General features: G+C 47.5%; 1 protein-coding gene across 1 annotated transcript in view; it reads right to left on the reverse strand.

Annotated features, from left to right (window-relative positions):
- LAP3 (leucine aminopeptidase 3) overlaps positions 1-14,546 on the reverse strand; it is a 332,922-nt gene that overhangs the window by 36,987 nt on the left and 281,389 nt on the right. The window lies entirely within an intron of this gene.

Here is a 14,546-nt window from a genome sequence, read left to right on the forward strand (position 1 = left end):
TTAAGTTCTTCCATGTCAAGATGAGGCTTCTTTAACAATGGTTTAATGAGAGTCTTTTTCAGAATGACTGGGTAGATGCCTGTTCTGAACATGGAGTTGCAGATGGAAGTAATGGCAGGAAGAACCACATCAATAACAGGTAGTAATACTTTGAGAGGACATGGGTCAAGTGCAGAGCCTGATCTAATGGTGGATATAGTGTCCGCGATCTGGGAACTGGAAATATCTGCGAACTGAGAAAGAATAGGTCCAGTCAGGGAGGTGGTCGGCGAATTATAGGGGGTTTTGGTGTTCTTGGCAAAGGCGGAGTAGATGTTGTTAACCTTACCATAAAAGAAGTTGGCCAGGGCGTCGCAGAGAGATTGGGAGGGAGGTGGAGTCAAATTGGAGGCGTAACCCGCTAGCTGCTTGGTGGTTTCATACAGTGCCTTATTGGAATTTTTGGCTGATTCAATTCTATCGCTAAAGAACTTTTTCTTAGCCTCGCTAATCATGATTTTATATTTAGCTACCGTTTCTTTATACTTAGTTTTGGCCTCTACACAGTAGTCTTTCCGCCAGTGCCTCTCTTTGTTCCTACACAGTTGTTTCTGTGTTCTTAAGACCTCCGAATACCAGGGGGCCGACAGGGCAGATCTATTACGAGACGTTGATTAACCGGGGCCAGAGAGGTAGCCGCCAAACCCACCCACTCGTTAAATTGTGTAGTGGCAATGTTAGGATCGGCTGAAAGAAAGGGATTGGAGTCAATCAAAAGAGTTTCCAGACTGGCACAGTCAATATCGTTCCACGCCATAAAAGGCTGACGGGGACTATAGGGTAGTGTAGAGGCACCAATGAGATGAGTGGTCAGTGAAGCCAGGATAACATGGTGATCTGACCATGTGAGGGGGAGGATTTGAGAAAGATGTAGATCCATAGAAGTAGTGAAAATGCCGTCCCATATATGGCCCCAGTCATGTGTGGGTGATTTAACCAACAGTGGGAGACCAAAGGTTGTCATGTCCGCTAAGAGAGCAGCAGTGTCTTTATCCTCAGTTTTATCAAAATGAAAGTTGAAATCGCCAGGGACAGTTAGGGATTTGTCAAGGGCTGACGATTCCAGAATGGACCTAAGATCCGATATGAATCCGGTCCTTGATCCCGGTGGTTGATACAAAAGGATCCCATTAAAGTTATAGGAGGGATTCAACTTGATGGAGAATTGTAAGGCTTCACAAGATGATAGGGAGATCATATTAGTTCTAACAGAGAATGCATCACGTAGGATGACTGCAATCCCACCGCCTTTCTTACGCTGTCTGTCCAATCTATGGATGGAAAAACCTTTAGGAACTGCGATCACTAAATCTGGATCGGATGAACTGTCCATCCAGGTTTCGGTCATAAATATCATATCAAGATTTTTATCCTCTATCAAATCAGCTATGTCCTGTCGGTGTTTGCCGAGCGAGCGGACATTAATAAGGGCCATAGAGTAGGACTTATGTGATTTAACATTGGTGGTAGTAGGAGGAGAATTCAGGTAGAGGGGTGTCGAAGATTTACAGCAGGGACAGAGTTGAGCAGATTCTTCAGCAAGAAGCAGTGGGTCGAGTATGAGACATGACTGATGGTGAAGGGGACGCAGCTGCAGGAGCATATTAGATGCGTATGTTCCTCGTGGGGCCAGGGGAGCTGGACCAGGGGGGGTGGCCCTTGGCCCGGTCCAGGCGCGGACGGGCGCAGACGGGCTTGCCTTTGGCGCGCCGCCGGCGCGCCCGCTGCGCGGACGGGCGGGTCTGTTGTTTTTATCCATGGTAGGGGAGGGTGGGAGGAGGGTGGGAGGAACGATCACCTAGACCGCCAGCCTTCCCCTGCCCAAGATGGCGGCTGAAGTGGCTGGACTAAGTTGCCAGCGCCTAGTAACGGCGGCGCTGTGTCATGCTGGTCGGGAAGCAAGCTCGGGCGACGCAAATCTCGCACCAAGGTGGGGACAAATGTAATAAAAGCTGCAGGCTAAAATATATACAGTATTTAAAACATGTTATTTTTAAATCAATAACAAACACGCTATCACAGTAAAGCACAAGAGAGCGCAGAGGTCCCCCGGCTTCCGCCTCAAAACTCTAATCAAAAACTCACTAATTCAAGTCAAGTCAAGTCAAGTCAGAAATTTATATAGCGCGCTACATACCCATAGGGTCTCAAGGCGCTTGAGGAAGGGGGAGAATTACTTGTCGAATATCCAAGTTTTAAGTTGCTTTCTGAATGCTAGGTGGTTCTGAGTAAGCCGAAGGTGAGTGGGAAGAGAGTTCCAGGTTTTGGCTGCCAGGTAGGAGAAGGATCTACCTCCCATGGTGGCTTTGTTGATGCGGGGAACAGTGGCCAGTGCTTGGTTGGAGGATCGAAGTTGACGGGAGGGGGTGTAGAAGGACAGTCTTGTGTTGAGGCATTCGGGTCCAATTTCGTAAAGTGCTTTGTGTGCGTGGGTTAATAGGCGGAAGGTAATTCTCTTATTTACGGGGAGCCAGTGGAGGTTTTTCAGGTGACCAGAGATGTGTTCTTTACGTGGGATATCAAGTATGAGCCTGGCTGAGGCGTTCTGGATGCGTTGGAGTTTTTTCTGGAGTTTTGCGGTGGAACCGGCGTAAAGGGTGTTTCCGTAGTCCAGGCGACTCGTGACAAGTGCGTGAGTGACCGTTTTTCTAGTTTCGGTGGGGATCCAGCGAAAAGTTTTTTTGAGCATGCGAAGAATGTTGAAGCAGGATGATGAGGCAGCGTTGACTTGACTGGTCATCGAGAGTGAGGAGTCCAGGATGACGCCAAGGTTCCGTGCGTGGTCCGTCGGGATGGGTGCTTTTCCAAGGGCCTCTGGCCACCAAGAGTCGTCCCAGGCGGAGGGAGAGGTACCTAAGATAAGGACTTCTGTTTTGTCTGAATTCAGTTTCAGACGGCTGTGCTTCATCCACTCGGCTACTTGTTTCATTCCTTCGTGTAAGTTGTTTTTGGCGGTGTTGGGGTTCTTGGTGAGTGAGAGGATCAGTTGGGTGTCGTCAGCGTAGGAGATGATGTTGAGATTGTGTTGGCGAACGATGGCTGCGAGGGGGCTCATGTATACGTTGAAGAGGGTGGGGCTGAGTGACGATCCTTGCGGCACGCCGCAGATGACTTCAGAAGCCTCTGATTTGAATGGAGGGAGCCGGACTCTCTGAGTTCTTCCGGTGAGGAACGAGGTGATCCATTCCAGTGCTTTTCCATGGATTCCGATGTTACAGAGGTGATGTAATAGGGTGTTATGGCAGACTGTGTCGAAGGCTGCGGAGAGGTCAAGGAGGATGAGGGCGACTGTTTCTCCATTGTCCAGTAGGGTTCGAATGTCGTCTGTTGCTGCGATGAGTGCGGTCTCAGTACTGTGTTTGGCTCTGAATCCGGACTGTGAGGGGTCGAGGGATTTGTTGCTTTCGAGAAAGGCGGCAAGCTGGTTGTTGACAGCTTTCTCGATGACTTTGGCCGGGAAAGGAAGGAGCGAGATGGGGCGGTAGTTTTTGAGTTCGGTGGGGTCAGCTGTGGGTTTTTTCAGAAGGGCGCTGAGTTCTGCGTGTTTCCAGCTTTCCGGGAATGTGGCGGAGTTGAGGGAGCAGTTGATGACGTCTCGGAGGCGTGGTGCTATGATGGAGTCTGCTTTGTTGAAGATGTGGTGAGGGCATGGGTCAGTTGGGGATCCTGAGTGGATGGAGTTCATCAGGCGGATGGTGTCCTCAGTGGAGATTGGGTTCCAGTTGTTAAGGATGTTCAAGGGGGGAGAAGGTCCTGCAGATGGTTGGGTGGGTAGGTCTTCGGGTCGGTTGTCGAAGCTGTTGTGGATGTCTGCAATTTTGTTGTGGAAGAACGAGGCTAGGGAGTCGCAGAGGGCTTGAGAGGGGGTGATGTCGTTGGAGTTTGCTGATGGGTTGGTAAATTCTTTGACGATGTTGAATAACTCCTTGCTATTGTGGGCGTTGTTATCTAGTCGGTCTTTGAAGGCGGCTTTCTTGGCGGACCGGATTAGTTGGTGGTGTATGCGGGTGGCGTTTTTGAAGGCGACTCTGGTGTTGGAGTTTGGGTCTTTTTTCCATGCTTTCTCGAGGGAGCGGCAGAGTTTCTTGGATTTCTTAAGATCATCGTTGAACCAGGAGGCCTTCTTGCTGCTTAGTTTGTTTTGATGTTTTTTCAACGGTGCTAGGGTGTCGGCGCTTTTGGATAGCCATTGGGTGAAGTTAATGGCTGCTAGGTCGGGGTTTGAGGAGTGGACAGGAGGGATTTGGAGGAGCGATGAAGAGATCTGGTCGATGGTGAGTTTGTTCCAATTTCTACGCAGGGTGGGTTGAGGGTGGTAGTGGATTGTGGGCTTATTGTAGAAAAAGTGAACGCAGCTGTGGTCCGTCCAATGAAGAGCTGTGGTGTGGCTGAAAGAGACGTATTTGCTGGAGGTGAAGATAGGGTCGAGTGTGTGACCTGCAATGTGAGTGGGAGAAGTGACAAGTTGTTTAAGTCCGAGGTTTGCAAGGTTGTCCAGAAGGGTGGTGGCGCTTTTGTCATTGCTCTTTTCCAGGTGAAAATTGAGGTCTCCCAATAGGATGTAGTCCTCTGAGAGGAGGGCGTGTGGGGTGATGAAGTCAGCGATATCGTCATTGAATTGTGCCCGGGGGCCCGGGGGCCGGTAGAGAAGGGTGCCTCTGAGTGTTGTTTTGGGGTCGGTGTGGATCTGGAAGTGAAGGTGCTCGGCGCTGGCAAGGTTGTCATCTGAGCTGGTTGAGATGTGAATGGAATTCTTGTGGACGATGGCGATGCCTCCTCCTGTATGCTTGACGCGATCCTTGCGGATGATCTTGTATCCTTCTGGGATGGCAATGGTGATGTCTGGGGCTGATGAGGCGTTCATCTATGTTTCTGTTAGGAAGGCGACGTCTGGTGAGATGGTGTCTAGTAGATTCCAAAGGTCGATGGCATGTCTGTGGATTGAGCGGGTGTTGAGCAGGATGCATTTTAGGTGGTTGGTGTCGGGTCTCTGTGTCGCGTTGGTGGATGAGGAGTTGGTATTGGTGCCTTCGAACTTGCAGGAGTTGCATGAGAAGGGACCATAGGTATGTCCAGGAGCGGCTTGGACGCAGTTGAGGGAGCGGCCGGAGTTAAGGGCTAAGAGGGAGGCGGCATCGTAAGTGATGCGAGTGGGTTGGGTATTACGGGAACCAGGGGGACTGGCGCTGGGCGCGGTCCAGGCGCGGACGGGCGTAGACGGGCTTACCTTTGGCGCACCTTGCGCGTGGACGCTGCGCGTTGGGACATCAGGCATTTAATGGAGAGTGGAGGGGGCGGAGCGTGGGAGGGGCAGCAGCTGGGAGGCGGTAGCGGGGAGGAGGGGCGGGCCAGGGAACTGCTACAGACAAAATGGAGGGTCAAAGGGAAGGTGAGGCAGGGGCAGCAAATGGACCAGCGCTCCTACTGTCCTGTTAAAGCGCCAGCAGGCACACAGAGCAAATGCTGAGAGAGCGGCGCCAAAGTCAATTCTTGGTCGGTATACTAGCTGAACGAGCACAGCGCTAGTCAATTACAGTGGCTCTCGGTGAACAAGCGAGTCAATTACAAAGCCCCTCGCACAGCGCTATTCAAGCACAGAGGCTCTAGGAAGACAAGCGTGTCAATTACAGAGGCTTTCGCACAGCGCTAGTCAGTTACAGTGGCTCTAGGAAGACAAGCGTGTCAATTACAGAGGCTTTCGCACAGCGCTAGTCAGTTACAGTGGCTCTAGGAAGACAAGCGTGTCAATTACAAAGCCCCTCACACAGCGCTATTCAAGCACAGAGGCTCTAGGAAGACAAGCGAGTCAATTTCAGAATCCCAGGTAACGATACCAAGTGAAATCAGCAGCGTCCACAGTGCGTGAGACCAGCGGGGGAGGGAGGGAGCGACCGTTCAGGAACAAGTCCATTTATGTACAGCAGGAAAAGGAATTGGGGCGTGATGCACCCCTGGCTAACACCCCTGATTGATCAAATGCTTGGAGAACATTCACCTGAGGGGCCGTAGCATATCTTTACTGTGAGGTCCTGATGGAGGCGCATCATAAGAGGCAGTAAATATTTTTCAACCCCAATTGTTCTCATAATCTTCCACAGCTTCGAGCGATTAACGAGGTCTGAGGCGCTTGATTAATCAATAAAAGCAAGTTGCAAAGAGCCCTTCTTGGCTTTCACATACTTTCCCCAAATTAGCAGATTCAGGCATTGCTCAATTGTCCCAACGCCCAGTCTGAACCCAAACTGCACATCTGACAAAATGTTTTTTGTGAAGATCTTGGTTCTCGAGTCCATCAGCTAAATTGGATGATAACATGATGTCTGTGACCGATCACGTTTTTGGGTCGAGGTAATATCCGGTCTGCCGAAGGCAGAACCGGAAGTACCGAGATTTAATGACTCTTAGTATTACGATTTGTCCCGCCTCTGTTTTTGCCTCTCTCCCATTGGCTGGCTTCCTAAACGGAGGCCAGCCATTGGAAGAGAGAGCTGTTCCTCCGAATAGGCTCCGTCCTTTTCGGATTTGGAGGTGTGTTCGGTGTTCTTCTTTCCACTTTTAGGCCACGCCCATTCTGAGAACACCGAACACGCCCCCAAATCCGAAAAATTTCTGAAGCTTGAGGCCGCCATTTTCCTGCTGGTAAAGTTGAGGTAGGCTGCTCTTTCCTCGTTCTCGCCGTTTTTTTTTCCGCCCCCTCCCGCTGTCCGTGTCCCGCTGTCCGTGTCTTTTTGTTCCCGTTGTATCCCGCCCCCCTCCCGCTGTCTGTGTTTTTGTATCCCGCCCCCCTTTGTGGTTTTGAGAACCAGCTCCGATGTTAAGCGGGTGTGGTCAGTTTAGCCCCGGCCGTGCTGCAGGGTGTCGGATCCTGACTTTAGAATCGAGTGCTGTGTAAAGTGTGCTTGTGCGTGAGAACGCACAGTCCCGCTCAATCAGGACTACACTGAATGTGGTGTCTGTTTCAGCCAGGAAGTTTTTCGCCCCCCCAGGCCCCTCCCTGTTCTGCTGGGCGTGTACATGTGGGCAAGAGGCAGGGACCGAGGCCTGAAGGGGCGTCTCATCCCAGCAGCAACAGCCAGCATCCTGCGGCGGGCAGGACCGGGGGCCTGGTACCGGAGGCCTGCGCCAGGCAGGGGGAGCACCCGGTCTGTGGAAGGGAAAACTAGGGTAGAGGAAGCAGGGAGGAAGTTTGGGTGCAGCGGTGGACATAACAAGAAAGAGAGAGCAGGAAACTGGGGCAAAGCAAGGGAGTCCTGGGGCGACAGGGTAGCGACAACACGTGTGGGGGGATGGTCGTAATAGCAACAGAGGAAGTGTAGGGGGCGGACCTGGCAACACAGACCGCAGGAAAGAGGAGAAAGTGCTGCGAAGGAGGTGGGCACGAAAACACAGAGCTGAGGAACGCACGGGGGAGGGGCTTCCAAGAGAGAGGAGGGGTGCATGAGGGTACCTGCCAGGGCAGAGGCTGCCGTGGTAAAACGTCGGCACGGGGCATCTGATAAAGGAAGGGCACTTTAAGAATCACACGCAGCATATGGCGTGCGCTCTTTCGACTTTGAGAGTCGAGAGACCGGGTCCTCCGAAACTTGCCTGTTTTTGGACAAAGCTGAACTTTGAACTAATGATGGGCGAGAGCTCACAGATGTTGAACTCAGAGTAACTTCTTCACTACAACAGAGAGACCCTGAGGTGTACGGAGTACAAGGAGATACCCGGCGTAGGCAGATGGGTGGGGTGATGCTATCAGTGAGTGCTAAGGAAGTGGAGGGCAGCGCCAGAGAGCATTAAAAGGGGAAGTGGGCTATGGGTACCGGCAGAGGAAGGCAGGAAAGGCTGAGAGGGCCGGGGAGGGACGCCAGGGGCTGCAGAAGTGGGGAGAGAGGGCGCCCAGGGCCTGATTGATTGCTTAAGTGAGTGAGTGAGGGTGTGGAGGTACCGGGGGTTCAACAGCTGTTGTAGTGAGAGCTGTAGTGACAGGGTAGGGGGCTGCGACACCGGACACTCCCGGACCAGCCATGAGTGTGCACGTTGTCCGGACCAGCGCCAGCACCGTGACAGTGTCCCAGGACTCCGTCCCCATCGACAGAGGCTATCTCCGGACCGTGCAGGCGATGCTCAAAGTGGTGCAGATGGTAAGTGCCACCCCCACTCCACTTCACCCCCTCGGTCAGGAGGTTGACCCTCTTTGTGTTTTAACTTATTGCGTGGAGCTGGAGTCGTTTCCGACATGAGACAGGCCAGACTCTGCAGCATCGTAGTATTGTTTTCCGAAGCGCCGATATAAAGCCCGGAGGCAACTTTATAGCGCTATGTTCACATACAACGCGTTATTATTTGAACACAGTGTATTTTTTTTTTATTGCCTGTCAAGCGTGGTGGGAGGCTGTAAACGTACAGAAATGACAATAACAGTAGCAGGGAGCGGTTTAATAATGCCTATAAAGCAAAACTACTAGTACCAGCCTGCAAGAGGGATTCTGTATTCTGCTCTCAAATGACACGAGGTCACGTAACATCTTTGATAGCTCGAACATGTTAGCCTTACTCGTGAAATCACATCTACAATGGCAATGCGTTTCGAAAACTGACTGTATTTTTCGTTAGAACTCAACAGAATACATCTGGAAAAATATGTATTAGTTGAGCTTCATGAATGCTGTGCTTGCTCTCCTGTCCCCTGGCTGTGCTTTCTCTCCTGTGTGTGTGTGGCTCTGTGTAGATAACTTTTTTTGTAGGTGGCTTTATGTGTGGGTGGCTCTGTGTAGGTGGCTCTGTGTGTGTGGGTGGCTCTATGTGAATGACTCTGTGTGGGTGGCTCTGTGTAGGTGGCTCTGTGTGTGTGGGTGGCTCTATGTGAATGACTCTGTGTGGGTGGCTCTGTATGTGTGTGTGTGTGGGTGGCTCTGTGTGGGTGTAAATACAATAGGTGATGCATATGCGAGCGATTAAGCTATTGGCATTGTAAATGACAATGCCATTTATTTAACGATTAAGCTATTGGCAATGTAAATGACAATGCTATTTATTTATGATTTAAAAAAAAAACAACTCATAAGCAATGCCAATAGCTCTTCCTTTAATACTGCCGAGACCATTGCATTGTAAATGCTTGTTTAAATATCAGGACCACAAGAGCATACTCTAGTGATTTAGGGATGGACCAATGCGACAATGATCTAAACACATTTGTAAGTGAGGGGCCCACAGATCAATGTTTGATTTGAAAAAATACGCTGGGACCCCAACTGGTTCTGGTGCTTTATCTGTAATGCACTTATTTAGGGCAGTAATTACATTCTGAACTTCATAAAATGTTGGGGATCATGTGCTAGAACAGGGGGAAGAATAATATAACGAGAAGGAGTATCCGCAGGTAAAAGATTTTTGTGAAATGAGTGAGTTGGGCCCAACTGGAATGACCACGTCAATACTAGATTCATCTTGCTCCTTAAAGAAGGGTCTGTTGACCACCTCCTAGAACTTAGCATTTTACTAGCTTCTTGAAGGTCCTCCCAAGCTTTGCTTCCGATTTCGGACTTCCTAGTTTCTAAGGTTTGTTTATACAAGCCCCTAGCTAACTTAACTTCGGAGGATTCTGTAGTACTTACATTTCTGCTGCTCAGCCAGTGTGCATGTGTGTATGTATGGAATCTTGGAATGCTTGATGACTGTGTGGAATGTTGGTGTGCCTGATGGACTGGAAGAATGACAGTTGGTGAGAGTGGGCTGAGCAGCAGAGGTGCTGCATGTGAACTTCAAGCTCTGACTAAAACTGAGTGGATTGATGCCATGTCCGCTGACAACTCTATGTTAGAACTTAGAAAATTAATACAAGAAGGTTGCAAAAGAGAGAGTACTGTTTCTCTCACTAATAGACCATATGTTAAAATTCTAGATGAGTTATCTGTGTGTGAAGACATTGTGATTATGAGAGGGGACTTGTTTATTCCTCCTGTTTAGTTAAGACACAATTTGATCAAACTTGCCCATGAAGGACACCTAGGTCAGACCAGGACAAAACAAAGACTTAGAACGAATTGGTGGTGGCCAGGCATGGATTCAGATGTAGACTCGTGGGTCATGAAATGTGAAATTTGCAAGTAAGGTGACAAACGTTTGAAGGGTGGTACTAAAGCATCTTCAAGTCACATGTCTGATCCTGGTCTGCCGTGGCATACCATATGTATGGACTTCATTGGTCCAATGAATAGCCTTAAAGAAAGTTTGCGTTTTGGGATAGTGGTAGTGGATGTTAATACTAAATGGCTGATAGTTAAATTTACCAGAGACATCACGACTGCTACTACTATCAAAGCTATGAGGAGCATTTGGAGAGAAGAAGGTATACCCTCAGTGCTTATTACAGATAATGGCACACAGTTGACGTCTGTAGAAATGAAAATCTTTCTGTCCACTTGTGGGATTAGACATAGTCATACTTCATTATACAACCCACAAGGGAATGGAATTGTTTTGAGGGCCAACCGTTTAATCAAAGGTACCATTCAAATGGCCATTTCTAGTGGTAAAGAGATAGACTTGATGGTGTCAGAAATTATTTGGGCAACGCCCGTCTAGCCCCACCAGTGTCCATTACTATCGGGACAGCCTGCTCCGGGCGCTTTACACTCATTATATTTATCATCTTTAAAGGAAAGGAAGGGGTTAAAGAAAAAAGTGTGTGTAAACAGTTGGCATCTGCAAGAAATGTGGTTGTGTCGTTTAAGGCTACCTATCAGTGTTTCACACCAAAGCCTCTTGCCTTCCAAAAACATCACTAGGAATCATTTATCTGCATTTGACCAAGACATTTAGATTGTTTGACAGTGTGAAGAACGCAAACTTGCTGCCGTTCGGCATTAGAGGAGATCGCTTATCTACATTTTTAGCTGTGGTTTGGATAGTCTAACAGCGTGAGGATCGAGTGTCATCTAGTGGGCCTGCCCGTGTACTCCATTTTCCGCCTTCAAGCATATGAAGATGTTGTTATCTACGTTTTTAAAAGTGATTTGCGGTGTTTGACAGCGTGATCTCCATGTTTTGATGACTACTTTGGGAGCATTCCAGTCCGGAGTGCGAGTTTTGGAATTCAAGTGTATGAAGAATTAACATATACTTGGTCGTGCCGGTGAATCTAGATTTATGGAAGCAAACTCGAACTGGGTGTTTTGAGGACTCAAGGAATGCATCGTGAGTGTTTTTTTTTTTTAATCAACTTCATTTCAATGATTAACCAAGGTAGAAAGTCGTTACCTTTAAAAGTGGGCTCGGGCTTTGGAGTGTTCTCGAGCTGTTCCTACATCACTGTCAGTTTGTGCTTGAAACAGCGCTTGCATCGCGTTGTTCACATTGCTCATGTGAGCCCAACTTTCTTCTGAAAGGACGCAAATACGACGTTGGCGGCCATCTTGGGTAACATCACCATGACAACACCACGGCAAATCATTGGACCAACATCTCGGATCAGGGCTTCTTCTAGTATTCATTATTTATACATATTTATGGTATTTATTAACATTTTGTTTTATGGTATATTGATATAATGGAAGAGCATATTCTCTGCAACTCAGACTGTCAGACTGTCACACCGGTTAATCTCGAGTTTCTCTTCACATTATACACTGCGGGGACTACTAGAGGTACCTGTGGAGAAGATTTGCCCACAAAACTTCCGTAATTCTTGATGTGGGACTCTTTTTTTTTTTCTGTACCAGTGGTTGGGAATGCGATTGCTTTGCTCACAGCTAATATATTGTTTTAAGATCTCGGGTGAGAGAGTTCGCTCACCGGCGTTTGCTCACAATACATTGTCACTTTAACTGTTTATGTACAATTATTTAAAATGCTTATCAATATGCTTAAAATGATTTATTCAATAATTTAAGTAAGATTGTATTGTGTTTAGTAATTGCTGTGTATGAAGTAGTGTACTACAGTCCTTGTTTTATGTCATGGCTATGTACTGGCTTTACACTAGTTTCACTTGCACTTTTATTGGGTGGTTTTACTGTGTGGTATGTTTTTAGTGAGAACTTCAATGGTTCCAGTTTCCCTTGAAATCACTAGTGTATTAAGTTTATACCTTTCCTGTAGGGTAGTTGTGTACAGGAGCTGGTCTCCTTACATTTGGTGTAGTCTTCAGTGTGGGTGGTGCGCACACCCTTCTCACTGTCTCACCCTATATGGTTTTTGTATTGCGCCTAGCATCAACATTACCATCTACTGTTACCACATTTTCATCTAGTAGTGTGAGTCGTTGTTTTCTTCTTACTTTTATTGTGTATCGATTTGTGGTGTACAATGGGCCGTGCATCCATATTTTGTTGTTATGCGCATTGGGCTTTGTACCCACTTTTATTGGAATATGCGCGATGGGCAGTTGATCCATGTTTTGGCCTCTTTGTTGGACAGTGGATTCATACTTTTGGCTCTTTTGAGTTGTGCCTTGTGTTGTGCACCTATTTGTTGTTATGCGCATTGGGCTTTGTACCCACTTTTAATTGGTTTTGCGCGATGGGCAGTGGACCCATATTTTCACCTCTTTTTAGTTGTGCTTTGGGCAGTGTACCCATACTTTGGCCTCTCTTAAAGTTGTGTGATGGGCATTGGACCCACACTTTGGCCTATGTTCTAAGTTGTGCTTTAGGCAGTGGCCCATACTTTGGCCTCTGTTAAAGTTGTGCTTTGGGTGTACCCATATTTTTATCTGTGTTTGAAATACACGTTGGGCTTTGTACCCATCCTTGATTATGTACGTATTATTTAGGCTGTACCATGAGTTCCCGAGTGTAGTGGGTGGTATTTGCACTCTGCGGGTTTTCACCATTCCATAAGTCCTGCACAGTGTCATCTTTAGTGTGTGGTGGGTACATATTGGGGGATTGGTTGGATTTTACACCTCCTTTATTTCTACTCTTCTCCCAACCCCACACATTATTTATTTTTACTGTTTGAACATGTTACTTATTGCATTTTTGCATTCTCTTCATGATGTTCCCAAGGGAAGGGGATGTGCCTTGCTATATCTTCTTGTTTGCACCCTTTCCTTGCTGGTTATCTGTACTTATTCTTTCTTTCTCTGTTCTTCTGCAATATGTACTTACCTTATCCTGCTCCACAATTCTTTCCCGCTTTCATTCTTCTCCATGGTCACATTGATTTGTTTGCAATGTTGTATCATTTCTTTTATAGATATATGTTACTCTCTCATAGGATTATAACTAATTTTTGTTGTTTGCTTCCTTAACCCCTTCCATGCTCATGACGAGCTCAGCTCGTCATGAGGCACAGTTGAGCTGTGCTGATGACGAGCTGAGCTCGTCATGACACCAGCAAAATGGCAATTTCCAGCACAGGGGAAAAATAACCACAGCAGCGATGTGGTTAAGGAGAGAGGATATGTAGTACTTACAGTTCTGCTGCTCAGCCAGTGTGCATGAGTGTATGTATGGAACCTTGGAATGCTTGATGACTGTGTGGAATGTTGATGTGCCTGATGGACTGGAAGAATGACAGTTGGTGAGAGTGAGCTGAGCGGCAGAGGTGCTGCTCCTGGTGGGGCTCTGAATTAATCACTTACTTGTAACTACCATCTTGGAACTAGGCAAATAAACCTCTACTTGGACTAACCTCATGACTACAATTTTACTTACAACAGATACCCTAGGACATTTTATCAGTGCGACCAACAGAACTCTGTGTGCAGTGGAACATGCCGAATTAAACCAGCGAGTTGATGACCTGGCCCGGGAGGAGAGTCATTGAAAGTCATTGTACGGATTCTATATTATTGGTTTCCAGTTTGTTTATCAGGGTTTATACTATGATCTGATTATTCTACGAACTTGCAATCCACTTATTTCTGACTACTATACTGTTGTTAGCAGTGTGTTACTCACCCTCTAGGGGGCTATAAGCTTATTCGATTGATACTGGAGCAAAGACATGGCATGGCTCCTATTTTATTGTTCCCCCATTGTTATCAGTGTGTATACTTTTATGCGATTGCTACCCTACCCTGCAGCCCACTCATTACCTAATATTATATTGTTTCCAAGATTTTTCTACCCTACCTCCTGTTTTTGTAAAGCGCTCTGATATCTGCAAGGATCTTGTTCGCGCTATATAAAACCTTAAAAATAAATAAATAAATAAATCATAAAACAGGAAGAACACAAAGGAGACAGAAATTAAAGCAAACCGATCTTGAAAAATGGGCTGACTCAAAGTCCACTCTATTTATTGGCACTGCACACAAAAGTTTTATCAACAATGGACAGTTAAAAGTTGTTTGCAGGCAAGACCTACAGGAGTCCCCTGATGGCAGCTTGGAAGGGGACAACTCATCCAATTCGGACACTGAGACCGTAGTGTTCTTGGGTGAGTAAAATATAATAGGAAGGCGGGAAGTCACTGAATCCAAAGCATATACCCGACACAGACAAGAAAGCCATGCAATCGTGAGCAAAATGCTGTCCCAAAGCCCACTTTAAGAATACAATATGTATCTG

This window comes from Lissotriton vulgaris, chromosome 3_2, assembly GCF_964263255.1.
Source record: "Lissotriton vulgaris chromosome 3_2, aLisVul1.2, whole genome shotgun sequence".
Lineage (NCBI taxonomy): Eukaryota > Metazoa > Chordata > Amphibia > Caudata > Salamandridae > Lissotriton > Lissotriton vulgaris.